At 49.0% G+C, this 21203-nt stretch overlaps 5 non-coding genes across 5 annotated transcripts; all 5 read right to left on the bottom strand.

The window, feature by feature from the left end:
- Nucleotides 1–729: 729 nt before the first annotated feature.
- TRNAG-CCC (transfer RNA glycine (anticodon CCC)) lies at nucleotides 730–800 on the bottom strand. Its single transcript has one exon. It is a non-coding gene; the product is annotated as a tRNA-Gly (tRNA).
- A 157-nt stretch (nucleotides 801–957) lies between these two features.
- Nucleotides 958–1028, bottom strand: TRNAG-CCC (transfer RNA glycine (anticodon CCC)). Its single transcript has one exon. It is a non-coding gene; the product is annotated as a tRNA-Gly (tRNA).
- A 157-nt stretch (nucleotides 1029–1185) lies between these two features.
- On the bottom strand, nucleotides 1186–1256 carry TRNAG-CCC (transfer RNA glycine (anticodon CCC)). The gene has a single exon. It is a non-coding gene; the product is annotated as a tRNA-Gly (tRNA).
- A 157-nt stretch (nucleotides 1257–1413) lies between these two features.
- On the bottom strand, nucleotides 1414–1484 carry TRNAG-CCC (transfer RNA glycine (anticodon CCC)). Its single transcript has one exon. It is a non-coding gene; the product is annotated as a tRNA-Gly (tRNA).
- A 10149-nt stretch (nucleotides 1485–11633) lies between these two features.
- Nucleotides 11634–11704, bottom strand: TRNAG-CCC (transfer RNA glycine (anticodon CCC)). The gene has a single exon. It is a non-coding gene; the product is annotated as a tRNA-Gly (tRNA).
- Between the last annotated feature and the right edge of the window lie 9499 nt (nucleotides 11705–21203).

The raw sequence follows: 21203 nt of genomic DNA, 5'->3' as shown, positions 1-21203 counted from the left end.
TTAGGGACACGGTGCGCGTAGTTGACCCTTTGTCGGTAACGCCTTGTGCGCGCCACCTTTCCCTTGCGTTGTCAGACACCGTCCCATACGGCAACAGTGCGACTCGCACGTCTTCGTCAGGTACGACATGCAACAGCCAGTGAATCTTTAACCGGACGCCCTGGTCGTTGGGGTCGACGATTACACAGTGATGGTCCTTCACTTTCACATCACTGACAGCGAGCAGCTTACGTGTGGCCTCGGCGTCTTTAAACGTCACTGCCCAAACGTGGCTCATTTGGTACGCCCCCAGGGCGACCACCTCTGGGAACAATCAAAGACGAACCAACGCGTCCCTGAAGTCTTCAACTCGGTACGGTCGAGCCTTCACATCACCAAGCATGAAAACAGTATTAGGCACAAAGCGCCCGGTTGGCAAACTTGGCAGAATCACCTGATACTCGTCAGCCGAAGTGTCAAAAAACCTGTTTCCGCGGCCGGCCTGGGCCGCTGATACCGCTCCTGACGAGCCAGCCATCCCGCGTCCGCTTCGCTCGAAAGCCGGAAGTGGAATGCACTACACCAGCTGCGCGATGGTTTCGCCAGGACGCAGATTTTTTTTCCTGCTCACGCTCTTTTCAAATAGTGCGATATCGTGCTGTGAAGCTTGCAGCCGAGGAAAATGAAGAGCGTCTGTGTCCACTGACATCAGGCTATGAACTAAAAAGAGGGCAGAAAGGCAGTTATCCGTGCGCCGCCCGGGAATCGAACCCGGGTCGCAAGAATGGGAATCTTGCATGATACCACTACACCAGCGGCGCGATGGTTTCGCCAGGACGCAGATTTTTTTCCTGCTCCCGCTCGTTTCAAATAGTGCGATATCGTGCTGTGAAGCTTGCAGCCGAGGAAAATGAAGAGCGTCTGTGTCCACTGACATCAGGCTATAAACTAAAAAGAGGGCAGAAAGGCAGTTATTCGTGCGCCACCCGGGAATCGAACCCGGGTCGCAAGAATGGGAATCTTGCATGATACCACTACACCAGCGGCGCGATGGTTTCGCCAGGACGCAGATTTTTTTCCTGCTCCCGCTCTTTTCAAATAGTGCGATATCGTGCTGTGAAGCTTGCAGCCGAGGAAAATGAAGAGCGTCTGTGTCCACTGACATCAGGCTATAAACTAAAAAGAGGGCAGAAGGGCAGTTATCCGTGCGCCGCCCGGGAATCGAACCCGGGTCGCAAGAATGGGAATCTTGCATGATACCACTACACCAGCAGCGCGATGGTTTCGCCAGGACGCAGATTTTTTTCCTGCTCCCGCTCTTTTCAAATAGTGCGATATCGTGCTGTGAAGCTTGAAGCCGAGGAAAATGAAGAGCGTCTGTGTCCACTCACATCAGGCTATAAACTAAAAAGAGGGCAGAAAGGCAGTTATCCGTGCTCCGCCCGGGAATCGAACCCGGGTCGCCAGAACGGGAATCTTGCATGATACCACTACACCAGCGGCGCTTTTTTTTTTCTTTATTGCCATACTTGACAAACACTGCACACACAAAAAACAAAAACTTCATTCAATCTTGACACCAGCAACCTGCCAGAGCTGCTTGACAGGCCTTGTCATGCTTAAATTTCTTTGAGCAGGCTCAAATTTTCCATCCTGGGTAGCTCAGCGGGGTTACATGATTGTGATCTCACCACTTGCACAAATCTGTGCACATTCTCCTTAAAGTACATGCGGGCCGGTCGCGCGTCTGGGTCGCAGTAATAACCCGCCATCCTGGAGCGCCATATACTACGGAGGCCCCATAGCATTACTTGGTCCAACGGGAAACCATCCTCATTCTGAATAGCCAAAAGTCTGATGCCGTACGGATGAAGCGGAAACTCTTTTTTAATGGTTCTTTGTAAAACATCCCAAAGATACACCCCCTCCCAACAGTGAAGAAATACATGATCAATTGTTTCGGGCACTTTGCATATTAGGCAATGCGTACCCCATGGTAAAAATAAACCTTTCCTCTCTAAGAACTTTTTAACTGGTAGTGTTTCTGTATGTAATTTGAAGAAGAAAGTTTTTATTCCTGGCTGCACTTGCATTCTTTTAACTCTTTTCAGAACGTCCCCACCGTTGCCTCCATTGTAGATGGCTCTGTGCACTGGCACTGGAAAAACAACATCACACAGGTCACCGTATAGCTTTTTCCGCTTCACTTCACTTAAGAATTCTGTCGAAAAACGCGCTGTAAGAAATTTCACGCTGTCAGCCACTTCTCTAAAATAACCGAAGATTCTCCCTGGTAAACTCTTGGTACCCACAACAAAATGAGGCAAAGCACGGTTCAGTCTTAGTTGGCACACAGTTCTTAAGAAAGGGTCACAAACATCTCGGAAGAAGAAAAACCTGTTGACAAGCTGGCGGATAAATAGATGTCCCAGCCAGAGACCACCGTCTTTCACACTTCGAAACAAGTTCGTCCGCTTGCACCGTTCCCAGCTCGATGACCAAACAAACACAGCTAGAATACGATGTATCTTCTGTACATTTACCCGGGAACAGTGCAGCACTTGCATGACATACCAGAGTTTGCTTAAAAAGAACACATTGCACACCGTCGCTCTTGCAAAAATTGATAAATGTGCCCCCTTCCATTTATCTGCTTTTTCCTGTATTTCGTTCAGTTGTCCTTTCCAGTATGCATCACTGTCCCTGTAACTGTTTAATGGAACTCCTAAGTATTTTGTGGGGGTTGTTACCCAGGGCACATTTGCAAAAAACTCTGGGGTCGATGGCCAATTGCCATGCCAAAATCCCTGACACTTTGACCAGTTCACTTTGCTTCCGGTTGCCTTCCTGAAACTGTCGACACACAGCACTGCCTCGCGTATACTATGCTGATCCACAGCACAGACCGCTAGGTCATCCGCGTATGCGAGCAACTTGACTTCAGCTGCCTGCAACTTAAAACCTTTAGCTGCCTCGTTTTGGATAATGTTCACACATAGCGTCTCTATGTAGATGGCAAACAAAAGTGGGCTGAGGGGGCAGCCCTGGCGTACCGAGCGTTGCACCTGAATGGGGGCCCCCAGACTCTTGTTAATGATTAATCTAGTAGTGCATCCCCGGTACGCCATGACCACGCCCTCTCTGATTACTGAACCTAGGTTCACGTGATCCAGAATACACAGCAGTATTTCGTGGGCTACACAGTCGAAAGCCTTTTCGAGGTCCAGTTGGAGGATGGCTACACATTTATCCATTAGTTCACTACACTCGAGCACCGATCTTGCCGTGTGTATATTTGTCATAATTGACCTCCCCTTTATACCACACGTTTGGTGAGGACCAAAAATATTTGTAATAACTGACTGCAATCTTCTAGCTAACACTTTCATCAATATTGTGTAATCTACGTTTGTCAAAGCAATTGGCCTATATGCTGTGACTTGCTTCAGCTTTTCCTCGTCGTTGGTCTTGGGAATAATAATAGTATGAGATAGTCCGAAAGATTGCGGCAATCTATTCATTGCATAGGCTTCATGGAAGAGCGCTGTCAATTTTGGAACTGCTTCGTTCTTAAATTCTGTATAAAAAGCCGCACTTAGGCCGTCTGGCCCAGGCAACTTTCCCATATTTAAACCATCGATCGCTTTTTCTAACTCGATTTCTGTGATTGGCATCTCCAATCTTTCCTTCTTATCCTCGTCTAGTCGCGGCATAGCTGCGAGAAACTTTTGTTTGAAAGCTTTCATGTCGACCACATTTTTGCTGAGCAGTTCCTGATAATATTGGAAGAAACCATGCCTGATATGTTCGTCTTCCGACGATAGCACTCCGCCCCATTCGATCTTATCAATGCGGTTTTTCTCGGCATGAGCCTTTTCAATTCCCAGTGCCCTTTTCGATGGCGTCTCGCCCATGGCCCAATTTTCCGCTCTTGCACGCACTAACGCTCCTTGGTATCTGCCTTCTTCTATCAAGTTAATCTGTTCTTTTATTTTTCGAATATTCTCTATCCATCTGCCGGCTGCCTTACATTCCTGTTCGTGTAGTTTTGCGAGCAAAGCCTTAAGCTGGGTTTCTGTAATTTTCTTCTCGTACACCAGGCAACTGGATCTGTCAATGGCTTTAATTTTAATCTGTTCCTTGCACAACTCCCACTGTTTCCAGATTTCGAGCAAAGTGCCTGGCCTCACTTTAATCAATTCATTCAATACCACGCGTCTAAAGGCATCATCCTTAAGCAATTTATTGTTCAATTTCCATAACTCCCAGCTAAATGCATTGCTTCGTTTTTTGGTGCCGAATAAGCATTGCACCAAACAGTGATCCGTGAATGCCATAGGCACAACTCGGTATTCATTGCATGAATGAATCAAATCCCGCGACGCGTAAATTCTGTCCAGACGCGCGTGGCTAGAACCTTGGAAGTGCGTGTACTGAACGGCACGCGGTCCTTCCAAGCAATCAGCCACATCCTCCATATTCCATTCGCTTGTTAACTGGCATAACATTTCAGTGCTCTTGTCTCTGAATCCGCGTGTGCTGGTTTTGTCTCGAGCATTCAGTACACAGTTAAAATCGCCCAGCAATACTACCTGCCTTTCCGTACTTAACTGCTGCATAACATTCTCGAAAAACACTTCTTTCCTTCAAACAGTTAGGAGCGTACACACAAATAATGCGCCACTCAACACCGCTGTATACACAATCAGCCACTACACATCGTCCAGAAGAGCACGAGGAGTAGCCCTTTACAACCAGACCAGGCCGCTTTTTGACAAACAATACACACCCGGCCGATGTCCCAACTGCGTGGCTAACAATGGCGTAAAATCTAGCCGTGAAACGTCGCACCATGCTCCCGGTCTCTTCCTCCCCGTCAACCTTAGTTTCTTGCACGGCAAGCACGTCAATATCGTGGTCAATTAAGAGCCGGTGCACCTGGCTCTGCTTCTTTTTGCCTGCCAATCCCCTGACATTTACCGTGGCTACTCTTAAGGTGGTTTCGGGCGCCATTTTCATCAAGGGTGAAGAGACCGAAAGCATGGTGCTTACCTTTCCCGTCTAGCGCGTTGCTAGACGCCATCGTTGGATCCATCCCCGTCCGGTGCGAGCGGCTGATCCGGCAGCGGGGGCACTTTATCCGCTGCCCGTCTCTCTGATGATATGTTTGGCCGCGGATGTAGCGTAGACCGCCGGGATTGCCCGTTTTTGCTGGTGGCTCGTCGACGCTGGGGGCTGACGCCTGGTTACCTTCGGGTTCGGACTGTGTGTGGGATCGCTTGGCTGGGGCTGGGACGCCTGGCTTAAGAACACCGTTGGTGTCCGAGTGCTCCTCCCCATTATCCTGTTCCATACCGTTTGCCGGCTCAAGTGACGTGCCTTCCTCATTGCTAGGGAGCTCAGGTGCAGAGTCCGCTCTCCCCACATCCCTCGCAGCATTGCCGCTTTCTGCCGAGTCCACCGACGAATCCGTCTCCCGTGTCTGCGTTCGCACCTCTCCGGCACCCTTCGCCGCCTCCTCCGCCTCGACCACGTCCATGCTGAGCTCCGTCGACCGTTCCGCAGTTCCATGTCCAGCGGCCGAAGCGTACGAAAGCACACAGACAGCCTCGTCATGTCCGTAGCGTCTACACTTTGGACAACGCGGTACCTTACATTCACGTCGAACGTGACCGGTACCGCGGCAGCGCAGGCACTGCATCGCTCGCCCAGGCACCACGACAAGGGCTAGCTCTCCGGCAACTTGCAGCTGGTGAGGTACGTCGTCGACCTTAATGCCGGGTTTCAATTTCAGGAGCACAGTCCTCGTGGTGGACCCCTTCTCCTTGACGCCTTGAACTCTCCACCTTTCCCGGGTCACCTCGGTCACATTGCCAAACGCAGCAAAAGCCGTCCGGATGTCGTCGTCTGCCACACCGTGCAACATCCAGTGAGGTCGCTGCTTCACCTGTTGGTCTTCGGGATCGATAATCAGGCAACGGCGTCCCTTAACTTCGAGTTTTTTGAAAGCCGCCAATTTCTTCGTTGCTTCTGTGCTGCTTAACGTGACCGCCCAAACATGGTTGATCTGATACGCCCCCAACGCCACAACGTCGGGGAGCGCACCAGCCTTGACCAGGGCATCGCGGAAATCCTCGATCCTGTATGGCCTGACTCGCACATCGCCGTGCAAAAAAAAAAAAACGTGTTAAAAACAACGCGTCCGGTGGGCAAAGTTGGCAGAATAATCTGATACTCGCTATCGTCCATGTCGTCGAGCCTGTTTCCACGGCTGGAAAGGGCCCCTATCGCCGCTCCGCTGGAACACATGATTCTGCGACCGTTCACTACGGTGTCCGGAAGTAGAATGACTACACCAGCGACGCGATGGTTTCGCCAGGACGCAGATTTTTTTCCTGCTCACGCTCTTTTCAAATAGTGCGATGTCGTGCTGTGAAGCTTGCAGCCGAGGAAAATGAAGAGCGTCTGTGTCCACGAACATCAGGCTATAAACTAAAAAGAGGGCAGAAAGGCAGTTATATCCTTGCGCCGCCCGGGAATCAAACCCGGGTCGCAAGAATGGGAATCTTGCATGATACCACTACACTTTTTTTTTATTTATTACCAGACTTATGACAAGTACAAAACACAAAATCAATGATAAAAGAGTCGCCAATCCTTCGGCTGACACGTGTGGTTTAAAATTGTTTATGCCAAACAACTGGTCAAGTATATTCATCCATTCCGGTGGATCAGGCTCGCTTTTGTACACATCTCGGATATACGCCACGCACTCGACAAAAGTTTCTCTAACAGGCCGCGTATTGACGTCCGCATGACGCACTTGCATTCTGTTTTCCATATACTTTGGAGGCTAACGAGCATTATATCGTATTTAGTTTCTTGATTTTCAACTGGCAGGAAGCGTATACCGTAGGGATCTATTGGGAGTTATTTTTTTATTGTTCTTTGAAGAACATCCCAATGAAATATCGGGTCCCAGCAGTCTATGAAGACACGCTCAACTGTTTCGGGTTTCTTGCAGAGGAGGCAATTGGTTGTCCATGGGACAAATATTCATTTTTTTTTCAGCCAAACTTTGACTGGAAGCGTCCCGGTATGTAATTTGAAGAAAAACGACCTTGTCGTAGGCTTAACTGGCATCCTCTTTACTCTCTTCAAGATGTCCTGTCTTGGGCCTCCATAGTATACAGAACGGTACACAGGCACAGGTAGCATAATGTGTATAAGGTCTGTATACAGTTTGCGCCTTGAAACTGAAGAAAGATATTCCATTGAAAATCGGACACTCAGCATTCTGAATGCAAGAACAACCTCACGTAAGTAACCAGAGACCGTGGTACAGGGATCTAAAAATGACGCCACAATGAATTGTGGTTGCATATTGGACATTCTTATTTGTAAAACAGTTCGCAAAAACGGGTCTTGCTGGTCTCGAAGATATAGAAACTGAGATACTATCTGGCGTAAAAACAAATCAACGAGACCAAGGCCTCCGTATCTAACAGGCCGAAACAAATTTGTGCGGCTTATTCTTTCCCATCTGGAGGACCAAATAAACATAAAAAATGCGATGCACTTTTTGTACATGGACCCGTGACATAGATAAGACATTCATTATATACCATATTTTGGAAAGCAAAAAAACATTACAGATGCTAGCCCGCGCGAACATAGACAAATCCCTTCCTTGCCATCCTTCCACTTTTTCCTGTACTCGGTTGGTTTCCTCTGCCCACGGTCGCTCAGTGTCACGATAACAGCAAAGCGGCACGCCAAGGTACTTTGTAGGGAATTCCGCCCACTTCATGAAAGCGAAATACTCGGGTTTATTATCCCATTGTCCGTGCCAAAAGCCTGAGCTTTCTTCCCAATTAATTTGGCAGCCTGTCTGTTTGCAATATTTCCCCGTAATGGTAACAACTTCCCGAACGCTGTCTTTATCTGAACAGAAGACGGCAATATCATCCGCATAAGCTAGGACCTTAACATGAGCGTCGTAAAGCTTAAAACCGATCACCTTATTGCTGTGAAGCAAACCTAAACACATTGGTTCGAGGTAGATTCCAAATAGCAGGGGCGACAGCGGGCAGCCCTGCCTTGCCGACGAGCGCACTGGCACGCTTTCAGTAAGAGTACCATTTACAATCACACGTGTCGTGCAACATACGTATGATATCTTAACGCCTTCTAGTATGACTCGACCGACGTTGGTGTGCTCAAGGATACTAAGTAAAACCACGTGCGATACGCGGTCAAAAGCTTTTGCTAAATCGAGTTGCAGCATACCAACACGGCCTTCACAAACATCGCAACATTTCAGAACATTACGGGCGACATGAATATTCGTAGCTATTGTGCGGCCTTTGATGCCACATGTTTGGTGTGGACCTACCAAAAGGTTTATTACGGTTTGTAGTCGGTTTGCTAAGACTTTAGTGTCGATTTTGTAGTCTGTGTTGGTAAGGCTAATTGGGCGGTACGACCCCACCAGCAACCGCTGCTCGGGATCATCAGTTGTCGGTATCAAGGTAATATGGGAAGCCCCAAAGGACAGTGGCACCCTTTGCTTTTCATACGCTTCCGAGATCACACGGTGTAACAGAAGGGCCACTGGTGTTCTAAACACCTTGTAAAAATTTGCAGTTAACCCATCCGGTCCAGGGGCTTTACCAGATTGTAAGCCATTGACTGCACTTTCAATTTCGCTAATAGTAATTGGTTCAAGTCGCGCTTTTGTCTCATCATCAAGCGATGGCATAAGCGGTAAAAACTCTTTTTTAAACCCGTCTTGAACATCTCTTTCATAACCTAACAAGTCGCTGAAATATTCAACAAAAGCTTGCTCTATGATTTTACTGTCTGAAATTACCTCGCCTTGGTATCGTATCTGTTTAATTTCTTTCCGGCACGCGTACCTTTTCTCGTCCGATAAGGCGCGTTTTGTTGGCGTTTCGCCTGCCCACAGCTTTTGAGCTCGCGCTCTTATCACCGCCGCTTTGTACTTGTTCGTGTCAATCTGTTGCAAGCGGCTCTTTACTTCACTCATTTCCTTCGAACAACTTTTCCTGGCTTGTCGCTTTCAATGCCCGAAAGAAATTCAAGATGTTCATGTAATTGCTTTTCTTCATTGTTGTGCTTGACCTTATTGATGCAGCTTCTCTCAATAGCTTTTATTTTTACGCGCTGCTTGAATTCATCCTATTCGGCAACAGCCTTTGCCGATCTAGCCTGAATTATATATTTTATTTGTTCATCTACGTAGTTAATAAATTCTTCGTCCTCTAAAAGCTTGTCATTCTGCTTCCATAGATCCCAGCTAAATTTAGGTTTTTCCTTCCTTGTTCCGACAGTTGCAATTACTAGGCAATGATCACTAAACTGTACAGGTACGACCTCATATTTGGTACACAGCGGCAGAAGCTCGACAGAAACATATTCTGTCAAGTCTTGCATGACTTTCATTCTGAAAATGCATAAATAGTCGACGCATACCATCTGTTAGAGCTGCCCCCACATATTCCAAATTGCATTCTTGTACAATATGATTAAGCGCTAACGCACTCTTGTCCCTAACAGGCAGCTTTTTTAAGCGATCAGCAACGCTACAGACACAGTTAGTCTGCTAACAGGTTTACTTTCTTGCCGCATGAAAGATACTGATAAAGATTATCAAAAAACACTGCGCGGTCAGCCTCAACGTTTGGCGCATAAACACAAACTGCTCGCCAGTTGCACGCATGGAAGAAAAAGTCTACGACAAGAAAACGCCCATTTTCACAAATGACGACAGATTCAGGGACAACTGTTAGGTCGTTGCGAATAAAAAGAACGCAACCCCCTGATGAACCAAGAGCATGGCAAACACTTACGTTGTAGCGGGTCTGAAAGGGCGCCACCATACGATCTGTTTGCTCAACGCTTTCGATCTTTGATTCTTGGACGGCTATTAGGTCAAGTTCTTTTTCCAAGAGAAGTCTTTTAAGCTGGTACTGTCTTTTTCTTGCTCCCAGTCCTCTTACGTTTATTGCGGCAATACGTAGTACTATCTTATTGCTAGGATCCATGATTTAGTTTGAATATTTGAAAGTATTGTGACGGCCTTTGCTGGTAAAAAACAAACAAACAAACAAAAAAGGCTTACTGACCTTAGTTGCATGTGCTCTTCATGATGCAGACACATAGTTGCACCAGACAGTAGCCAGAAACTGTCCTCACAAAGTCCCCTCAGCACCTTCCAACGCAGCCAGCAACAATGCACGGATTCACGATAGTTACGCTGGCGGTTTTCCCGCTGACCGTGTATCAGGCGGGATGTTGGGGCGCGGCTTAAAACTCGGCTGTCTGGTCGAAGCCGCTTTTGGTGGCGGTTCATCTCCAATGCTGCTTTCTGGCGTCCTCGATGCGTCGCTTGTTGCATCCCGTGGACGCTTTCCCGCTGGACTACCGGTTGCATCTTCCGCGACGTCCATGGTTTCACCTTGCTGATGAATCTCGCGTGATGAATGTTCAGCAAGTGGCCTGTCCTTTCCTTCTTTTGAAGTTGTTTTGTTGCCAGAAACTACCGTCTGCTGAGTCTAGGTTGAATTGTCCATTTCAGGGGTCGTCTTCTGCTCAGATCCTGAAGCAGCTGACTGTGTTTCGTCCACATTAGTTACATTTCTTGCTGCCTCTTCAGATTCAACCTCGTCCATGAGCAGATCGGACGTATCCATTCTGCTCACGGGGCCTGCACCGCTGGCATATGTGCGGGTGCATTGGGTCTGTTCGTGTCCATACCTTCGGCAAGCACCGCAACATGGTACTTTACACTGCCGTCGGATGTGACCAGTAGAAAGGCACCGGAGGCAGAGTGGCGGTCGTCCCGATACGACCACAAGTGCCAACTCGCCTGCAACAATGACTAGGTGTGGAAGGTCGTCAAGCTTCATCCCTGACTTGAGCTTGAGGGACACCAACCTCGTAGTTGAGCCTTTATCGGCGACACCTTGAACGCGCCATCGCTCTCTCATGACATCAATGACTGTTCCGTATGGCGCAAAAGCTAGCCTCACGTCTTCGTCTGTCACGCCATGAAGAAGCCTGTGCGATTTCATACGCACGCATTGGTTCACCGGGACAATAACAAGGCACCGATGCTCTTTAGCCTTCAGCTCGCCTGCATTCAAAATCTTCTTCACACCTTCCGCATCCTTGAAAGTTACCGCCCATACATGGCTCATTCGATACGCCCCCAGAGCGATAACGTCTGGGAGCAGCAACATTCCGGCTAGCGCATCGCGAAAGTCTTCCACCCTGTATGGGCGGGCCCTTATGTCAGCGTGCAGAATAATAGAATTCAAAACAACTCGCCCGGTTGGCAGACTTGGCAGGATAACCTGGTATTACTTGTCAGATGCAAAACCCTCGTTTCCGCGGTCAGACATGGCCGCTGTAGACGCTCCGGCGGAGCCTTTCATCCTGCGTCCGTTCACTAGCGTGGCCGGAAGCAGAATCCCATGATGTCTCCAGGACGCAGAATATTTCACTGCTCACGCTCTTCTCAAATAGTGCGATATCGTGCTGTGAAGCTTGCAGCCGAGCAAAATGAAGAGCGTCTGTGTCCACTGACATTAGGCTATAAACTAAAAGGAGGGCAGAAAGGCAATTATCCGTGCGCCGCCCGGGAATCGAACCCGGGTCGCAAGAATGGGAATCTTGCATGATACCACTACACCAGCGGCGCTTTTTTTTTTTCCTTTATTACCGACTTGGCAACTACAAAGGACGATGAAAAGTCGCATGGATTTAAAAACACAGGTCACTTTCTGACAGGTTTCTTATGGTAGAATGGATTAGGTGACATGAGCTTGTCAAAGACTGGCAGCCATTCCGGGGGTTCAGATTGCCCTCCGAAAACATCACGCGTGTACATTACACTTTCAACAAAATACTGATGGGCTGGGTGTACGACAACATGATCATGGCGAACATCCATCCGCGTTCTCCATACGCTGTGCATACACAAGACCATTAATAATTCACTGGGCACTTCTCCTGGCTGGGCGCATGGAAGGTAGCGTATGCCAAACGGCGTTATTGGTAAGTCCTTTTTAATAGTACGCTGTAGCACGTCCCACAAAAAAAAACCGCATCGTGACAATCAAGGAAATATGCTCTATGGATTCCAGCTTTTTGCAAATTAAACAGTCAGCAGACCAAGGCACAAAAAGGCCTTTGCTTTCCAGCCATGGCTTCACCGGAAGAGTGCCGGTATGCAATTTAAAAAGAAAGATTTAGCGGACGATCTTATGGGCATTCTTTTCACTCTCTTCAACACGTCCCGCTCCGGACCCAAAGCATATACACCGCGATAAAGAGGCACAGGTAAAAAGGTTTCCAATAAATCTTTGTACAGCCGTTTTCGCGTAACAGTACACATATACTCATTTCAAAATCTCGCCTTCACTAATTGGAAAGACGCGACAACTTCGCGAAGAAAAGAACTTAGAGCCATTGCTCCTGTAGACATAGTCGAAACTACATATTCCGGCAATGAATCACGCAATCGCACTTGTATTACCGTTCTAAGAAAAACATCGCTTTGTTCGCGCAAAAAAAAAGAACCTGGTTACAATCTGCTTTAAGTATAAATGTGACAGGCCCAGTCCACCGTTATGCCCCGTATGAAAAAGATTGCCTCGACTGGTACGCTCCCATGTTCAAGCCCACACAAACGTGGCAAATACCCTATGCAGTTTTTGAACAGAGATTCTTGACATAGATAACACTTGCAGCATGTAAAATATTTTTGCAACTAGGAACATATTGCAAACGGTAGCTCTTGCGATCATAGAAAAGTTATGTCCTCCCCATTTGTTTGTTTGGGTTTTCACTTGCTCAACTTCACCGGCCCAACATCCCTTGCTTTCACGGTAATGCTTTAGTGGCACACCAAGGTAATTTCCTGGCGTTATTGCCCATTGCATACTGGAGAACAGTTCATTCGCGTATTGCCAGTTTCCGTGCCAAAATCCTAAACACTTCGCTCAACTAATTTCACTTCCACTTGGAGTGCGAAAAGCAGTGGCTTCTTTTACAACTTCCTGCGCACTCTCATGGTCAGTACAAAAAACCGCAATATCGTCCGAGTATGCCAAAACCCGAACTTCACTTTGAAAAAATCTATAACCGCGTATGTTTGGCCTTGTAAGCAATCTTAGACAGAAAGGCTCCAGATAAAGCGCGAACAAAAGGGGAGACAGAGGACAGCCCTGCCTTACTGACGACTGAACAGGCATACGATCGGTTAAATGCTTATTCACGACCAGTCTCGCTGAACAGCACTCGTAAACCATTTTCACGCCATTTGTAATCACGGAACCAGCATTGACATACTCTAAAACAGAGAACAAAATTTCCTGTACCACTTTGTCAAATGCTTTGTGGAGGTCTAATTGCATCATGGCTACGTGGTCATGCATCGCGTCACAACATTCGAGTACACTCCTTGCTGCGTGTATGTTAATAAAAATGGTCCTTCCTTTTATACCGCATGTCTGATGTGGGCCTACAAGAGAAGTAATTACACGTTGGAGTCGTCGCCCTAATACTTTCATGTAAATTTTATAGTCAACATTCGTTAGACTTATAGGACGGTAAGACGCTACAGACTGAAGCTTAACATGGTCATTTGTTTTCGGGATTAGTACAATGTGTGACATTCTAAAAGACGGAGGAGGTACGTTGTTTTCGTAGCATTCACTAATAACTCTTTCCAGTAAAACAGCCATTTCAGTTGGAAAGGCCGTGTATATGGCAGCACCAAGATCATCTGGTCCGGGTGACTTATTGGAATTTAATTCCCCGATAACGACCTCAATTTCCTCGGAAGTAACACTTGCTTCAAGTGTCTGCGCAACTTCGTCTTCTACTCTTGGCATCAGCGACAGAAAGTCTTTTCTGAAGCGTTCAATGTCCGGTGTTTTCAGGCTAAACAATTCGCTGTAAAATTCTACAAACGCCCGTTCAATCGTTTTTTTTTTCTGAGGTAACTACGTTCTTTTAGCAGATTTCTTTTATCTCTTTTGACACTGCGTACCTTTTTTCGTCACTAAGTGCCCTTTTCGTGGGCATCTCTCCGAGCCACAATTTTTCGCTGCGTGCCCTTATCACCGCACCGCGATACTTCTCTTCGTCTATCACCTCAAGTTTGGTTTTTATCTTTTTTTATATCTTGGGTGAACAAGCCAGGCTTAACGCTCTCCATGCTAAGCATGTATTCAAGTGTGCTACGACACTTCTTTTTTTCGTTCTCTTTCTTTACGTCGGAGAGTGCATGCTCGGTCAATAGCAGCTATCTGTATATCGCACTTAAACTGTTCCCATGCTTGTATAAAATTAGAGTCATTTTGTAACATATTGTGAGCACTGTGTGGCGCTTCATCTTCCACACTGCTGAACGTGCTGCTTCATCTTCATCCTGCTCCCTCTTGTAGATACCCATCGTCATCGCGGAGTGTGTTTGGCTGCAGTGTGCGACCAAGGCTGGCCGCGCCTGCATCTGAGCCACATAATTCAAGTGCCGGCCTGCGTAGCATTGTTAAAGAAGAGCTGGCCTCAATGACCTATTCCCCGCCAACATCGGTCGCTCCTACCATTTGTCAGGTGCCAACGTACGCCCAGATCACGTCCTTGCCGCCCGCAGTTGGAGCGCCTACGCCACCGGCGCCTACCACTGCTCATGTCGCTGCATTGGCACCACCTGCCGCAGCGCCGACATACTACCCCAACTGGCGCCCAGCCCGCCCTGTGTGTTATTACTGCGGGTACCGAGGCCATATTTCCCGCTTCTGTCGTCGCAGGCTCCAGAATGAACGCCGCGGCTACGAATCATTTGAAGCAGACTACCCTCCTCGCTTTTCCGGCTCTAACCACCGTTCATTCCCCGACTATCCCCGCCGTTCATCACCCCCGCCAGAAAGCCCCGCTCCGCCTGCTGGTTACAGGCCTTCAAGACGCCGTTCTCTTTCGCCTTTTCGCCGCTCAGCCTCGCCTCTCCGTCAAGCTTCTCTGACGACCCCCCGCCTGTCGGAAAACTGACCACTGCAGTTTTAGGAGGGAAAACTGCACTCTTCGGCCATCCCAAAAATCCTCCGGAACGTCCCTGGAATATTATTTTAGTGCGGGTTGAAGGATTATCTGTTGAAGCTTTGGTTGACACGGGCGCCGCTGTTTCTGTGATACACACTGACTTGTGCTCCCGCTTGCGAAAAGTGAAAACGCCTTATGATGGACCTGAACTCCGTGGAGCTAATGGTGCAATAATTCGGCCTTCTGCTAAGTGTACTGTGCGAGTTTTTGTTGACGGTGTCCGCCACCATGTACAATTTGCCGTGATGTCACCGTGCGCTCACCCAATTATTTTAGGCTGGGATTTTCTGTCTGCCGCATCAGCCAGCATTTCGTGTCGCGACAGGATCATTTACATGAACGAGAGCGATCCGTCTTCTGAACATCCCGAGCCCCGTTATCGCCTGCTTGCCGCTACTAACTCAGTGTTGCCCCCTGGATGCGAACAACTTGTCGCGCTTACTTCTGCTGACATTGATAACGGAGATGTGCTAATCGTGCCTTCTGATCGCCATCTGACCCGCGGAATCGCGCTACCACCAAGTCTTGTTCGGTTTGAGCATGGCACAGCGCTTGTCGCTGCTTCGAACACTTCCCCAGAGCCCATTGTGCTGACTAAAGGGACATGTTTTCCTTGTGTCCTGGACATTCACCCGGTGTCCCTCACCACCCTTACCGCCCCCTCTTCCTCACCAGCAGCTTCTTCCGATGCTTCTCTCTGTGTTCTCTTTGGCACCATCAATCCTGACCTTCCTGCGACTCACAGCCAAGCTTTGCAGGAATTACTTCGAAAACACCAAGCCTCCTTTGATGTCACTTCTCCGACCTTGGGCCGAACGTCTTCTGCACAGCACCGCATTATTACAGAATGTACTTCTATTGTTAGCCGCCGCCCTTACCGTGTTTCCTTATCAGAACGTAAAATCATAGAAGATAATGTGAATGATATGCTCCGGCGAGACATTATTCGGCCATCAGCTAGCCCCTGGTCATCTCCGGTCGTCTTGGTCAAAAAAAAAGGATGGGTCTGTGCGTTTTTGCGTTGATTACCGCGCACTTAACAAAGTCACTCGAAAAGATGTTTACCCTATGCCACGAATTGACGACTCCCTCGACTGTCTTCAGGGCGCCGAATATTTCTCCACTTTGGATTTGCGTTCCGGTTACTGGCAGATACCGATGCACGAAGCCGACAAAGAAAAAACAGCATTCGCTACTCCCGATGGGCTTTACGAATTCAATGTCATGCCTTTTGGACTTTCTAATGCCCCCGCTACGTTTGAGCGCATGATTGACACTGTTCTTAGAGGACTTAAGTGGAAAACATGCTTGTGCTACCTGGACGACATAGTTATTTTCTCTGCGACTTTTTCTGATCATTTATGCCGCCTTGATCAAGTATTAACGTGCCTGGCATCCGCCGGTCTCCAGCTGAACACAAAAAAGTGTAATTTCGCCAAGAAAGAAATCAAGATCCTGGGCCACCTCGTCAGCCGCGATGGCATTCGACCCGACCCTGACAAGCTTGCTGCAGTTTTGAACTTTGCACGCCCTCAGCGGACTAAGGAACTACGCAGTTTCCTTGGCCTGTCTTCGTACTTTCGCCGTTTCATTCGAAATTTCGCTACCATTGCTGCACCGCTGCACCGCCTCCTTACAGACCGTACTACTTTCAATTGGTCCGAAGAATGCGAAAAAGCTTTCCAAACCCTAAAGAATGCCCTCACTTCGGACCCTGTTCTCGCTCACTTCGACGACACTGCTGCCACCATTCTTCACACCGATGCCAGCAGCCTCGGTATCGGCGCCATACTTCTGCAACGTGATACCGCTTCTCGGGAAAAGGTAATTGCGTTTGCCAGTCGAACTCTAACACTAGCGGAACGCAACTACACCATCACTGAGCAAGAGTGCCTAGCCGTCGTTTGGGCAGTTCAGAAATTCCGCCCCTACCTCTACGGACGCCATTTCACGATCGTTACCGATCACCACGCTCTGTGCTGGTTATCAACCCTCAAAAATTTGACTGGACGCCTGGGCCGTTGGATTCTGCGTTTGCAGGAGTACCACTTTGATGTCATATTCAAATCGGGACGCAAACATCGAGATGCCGATGCTCTTTCCCGCTGCCCGCTATCAGAATCGCCACCTAGTGCTTCCTCGAGCCTTCCTGCGTGCACCCTCGACGTCCCAATGTCGTCCAGAGCCCCAACCTTAACCTGTGCTACTCTTGCCGCTGCTCCAGATCGCTACGCCATTATTTCAAACCAGCGAGCAGATCCCTACTGTATTTCCCTAATCAACCTTCTCACCGGTGCTTCTCACCCTCCTACCGCTAGGATGCGCAGGCAACTCCAAAAGTTCAAACTTGACAACGGCGTGCTCTCCCGTTATATTTATTGCTCCGAAGGCACCCGTTGGGTCCCCGTTATTCCGTATCCTGGCGGCTTTCCACGATGATGCTACAGCCGGTCACTTAGGCTTTCATAAAACTTACCACCGCGTGAAAGCCCGTTTCTTCTGGCCAGGCCTCGCCTCAAGTGTGGCAAAATACGTCGCCTCTTGTCTGCCATGTCAGCGCCGCAAACGGCCCACTTCTCCTCCTGCTGACCTACTACAGCCGCTACCTTGCCCTGCTACTCCTTTTGCCGTTGTTGGCATAGACTTATACGGCCCACTTCCATTGTCCGCACGAGGTAATCGCTGGATCGTCACCGCCGTCGACCACCTAACACGCTACGCTGAGACCGCTTCCCTGCCTAATGGCTCAGCCCATGAGGTCGCGACCTTCTTTTTGTAATCGCTCGTACTGCGCCATGGGGCCCCTCAAGTGCTTCTCAGCGATCGTGGTCGGACATTTCTGTCGAAGATTGTAGCCGAAGTTATTGAAGCCTCAACCACACATCACAAATTGACCTCCAGCTATCACCCGCAGACCAATGGGTTGACTGAGCGGTTCCACCGCACGCTTTCTGACATGTTGTCTATGTATGTCGACCAGGACCACCGAAACTGGGACGTAATACTTCCTTTTGTTACGTTCGCCTACAATACGGCTGTACAGCGGACCACAGGTTACACCCCGTTTTTCCTCGTTTACGGCCGTTCTCCCGCTACCTTTCTTGACGCCTCTTTTCTTTCTACACATGCCAGTTCCTCATCCTCTCTTCCTGACCAGTTCCTTTCCCGAGTGGCCAAATCACGCCGGCTTGCTCGCGTCAACACGGAAGCTAGCCAGGAAGACCGCAAGTACCGCTATGATGCAACCCATCGCCAAGTTTCGTTCCGTCCCGGCGACGAGGTGTTACTTTGGACCCCATTACGCACTCCTGGCCTTTGTGACAAGTTACAGCACCGTTACATTGGTCCTTACACAGTTCTTGCAAAAACCTCCCCGGTCAACTATCGCGTCTCCCCTGTTTACCCTCCTCCGGACTGTCGTTACCGTGGCACTGAAGTTGTCCACGTTTCACGTATGAAACCTTTTGTTCGGCGCATTCCTGCGGACTAATTGCGGCCAGGCTGGCCGCTTGAACTGCGCGGGCGAAATAGTGTGAGCACTGTGTGGCGCTTCATCTTCCACACTGCTGAACGTGCTGCTTCATCTTCATCCTGCTCCCTCTTGTAGATACCCATCGTCATCGCGGAGTGTGTTTGGCTGCAGTGTGCGACCAAGGCTTCAGGTCTGTAATAAAGCCTGATTCCCCAAGTCCGACCTTCGCGTTACCTTACAATATGCTTAATATATTCTGTAACTTTAGTGGTAAACTCTTCATCCAGCAGCAGTTTTTCATTAAATTTCCATAGCTCCCAATTGAACTTTGTTGCCTTACTTTTCATGCCTAGAGTAATCATTACGAGGGAGTGGTCACTAAAGCTCATGGGAAGTGTTTGATATTCCGAGCACAAGGGCACACAATCAATGGGAACATATATTCGGTCCAACCTTGCATGACAGCTACCTTGAAAATGCGTGAACTTTGCTTGGCCTTCATGCGTCATTATACAGCCAGCATCTTCAAGCTCTGCCTCATTAACATAGTCAATAAGTAACTCTGCACTCTTGTCACGAAGGACACGGTCTGTTTTTCTATCTTCCTGTCTACAGACACAGTTGAAGTCTCCAAGCAGGAGAACACGTCTCTCATGTATTAGGAAGAATTTCACACAGTGAAAAAACTCTTCCCGCTCAAACTTTCTAGTCGGCGCATAAACACAGATCACTCTCCAGTCCAATCCAGAAAAACTGAAATCGCATATCAAAAGCCGACCACTCTCACACGAGAACACAGACTGTACACACTCTATGCAATTTCGGATGAAAATGACACCCCCCCCCCCCGATCTTCAAACAGCATGACAAACGCAAACACTATATCTAGAACGATATATTTCAGCCATTTTATCTGTTTGTTGTTCGCTTTCTGTTTTGCTCTCTTGAACTGCTAGCACATCAATTTCATTTTCCAGCAGAAGGCGGTTCAGCTGCTATTGTCTCCGACGCGTTGACAGCCCCCTCACATTTAGCGTGGCTACGCTCAAGCTAGTGGATAAATAGGTCGCCATCTCAAGAAATTATAAATCGCGAAACATTTCACTCACATCTCTTCTGCAGAAAGACAGCATTGCGGTTTAACTGTTGCATGGGATGACCATTCTTCCTTTTTGGCGAGTATGTCCGTCGTTCCAAGCGCTGCTCCCGATCATGGACCGGGCTTGTGACGTCTCGACCGAAAAGGGCACCACCGCTATGGCGGAGGCACAGGTGACACAGTTCTCCGGTCTGGAGGCACGTTTGGCCTTGGCTTGAAGGACGACCGGCGAAGGGGGGGCCGCCTTCAGTGGAGGTGTCCGTTTTCCGCTTCTCCTTGGGTTGATCCCTCGTTGACACTGTCTTCGTGCACACGCTTCACAGGCAAGGTAGAAGCAGCTGGCATCTCAGCTTCAGTGTCTCCCTGTTCTTCATTGTGTTGCGTAGCCGAAGCTGGGCTTGCAGCACTGGCACTGCCGTTTTCTTTCGAGGGTGTCTCTGTCCCAGCAACATTCGACAACGGAGCTATCAAATCTGACTCACAGTGTTCTTTGAGGTCAGGGGTCTTCTCAGAGGATTGCTCCTTCTGTTCTGCCTCGTCAGTGATTCCACTGCTCGCTTCCTCGGCGTCAACTGCGTCCATCCAGTGCTCGCCTGCCACTTCACTCGGGACGGGGCCTGCAAAGTTGGCATACGTGCGCACACACTGGTCTCGTCATGGCCGTAGCGACGACACAGCCCGCAGTGCGGCTCACGACAATCACGCCGTATATGACCTTTCCCGCGGCACCGGAGGCAAAGCGGGGCTCTGCCTTGGACGTGGACGAGTGCGACGTCCTCGGCGACCCGAAGCTGAAGCGGCAGGTCCTCAATGGTCACGCCCACTTTTAGCTTCAGCGTGACCGTTCGTGTCGTTGAAGCCTTGTCGACACACCCTTGCACTTTCCACTTGTCTCTTGAAATTTCAGTCACTTTTCCAAAAGCCGCCAACGCCGCTCGCACATCATCGTCTTGCACGCCGTGAAGCAGCCAGAAAAGCTTCAACCTGATGCCTTGGTTACAGGGGTCAATGACCACGCAACGGTGTTCCTTCACTTCAATAGCTTGGGCTTGCAAAATCTTCGCTTTCGCCTCTTCACCTTTAAACGTTACCGCCCACACGTGATTCATTTGGTATGCCCCGAGGGCAACCACTTCCGGCAGCAGTGAAAGATGAGCGAGGGAGTCCCGAAAGTGCTCCACCCGGTACGACCTGGCTTTTATGCCGCCATGCAAAAAAACAGTGTGCAAAACACTCGAACCTGTAGGCAGATGCGGTAGAACCAGTTCATAATCCTTGGTAGGCATTTCCGTGCTCCTGATACCACGGCCCAGCTGGGCCGCAGAATCCGCTCCTTGGGAGCCCATGATAATCACGTCCGTCACGCTCGGTGGCCGGAAGTGGAGTCACTACACCAGCGGCGCGATGATGTCTCCAGGACGCAGAATATTTTCCTGCTCACGCTCTTCTCAAATAGTGCGATATCGTGCTGTGAAGCTTGCAGCCCAGCAAAATGAAGAGCGTCTGTGTCCACTGACATTA

The sequence above is a fragment of the Amblyomma maculatum genome, chromosome 6 (genome assembly GCF_055883805.1).
Source record: "Amblyomma maculatum isolate TAMU_Amacu chromosome 6, ASM5588380v1, whole genome shotgun sequence".
NCBI lineage: Eukaryota > Metazoa > Arthropoda > Arachnida > Ixodida > Ixodidae > Amblyomma > Amblyomma maculatum.
This window is presented reverse-complemented; position numbering and strand designations above follow the sequence as displayed.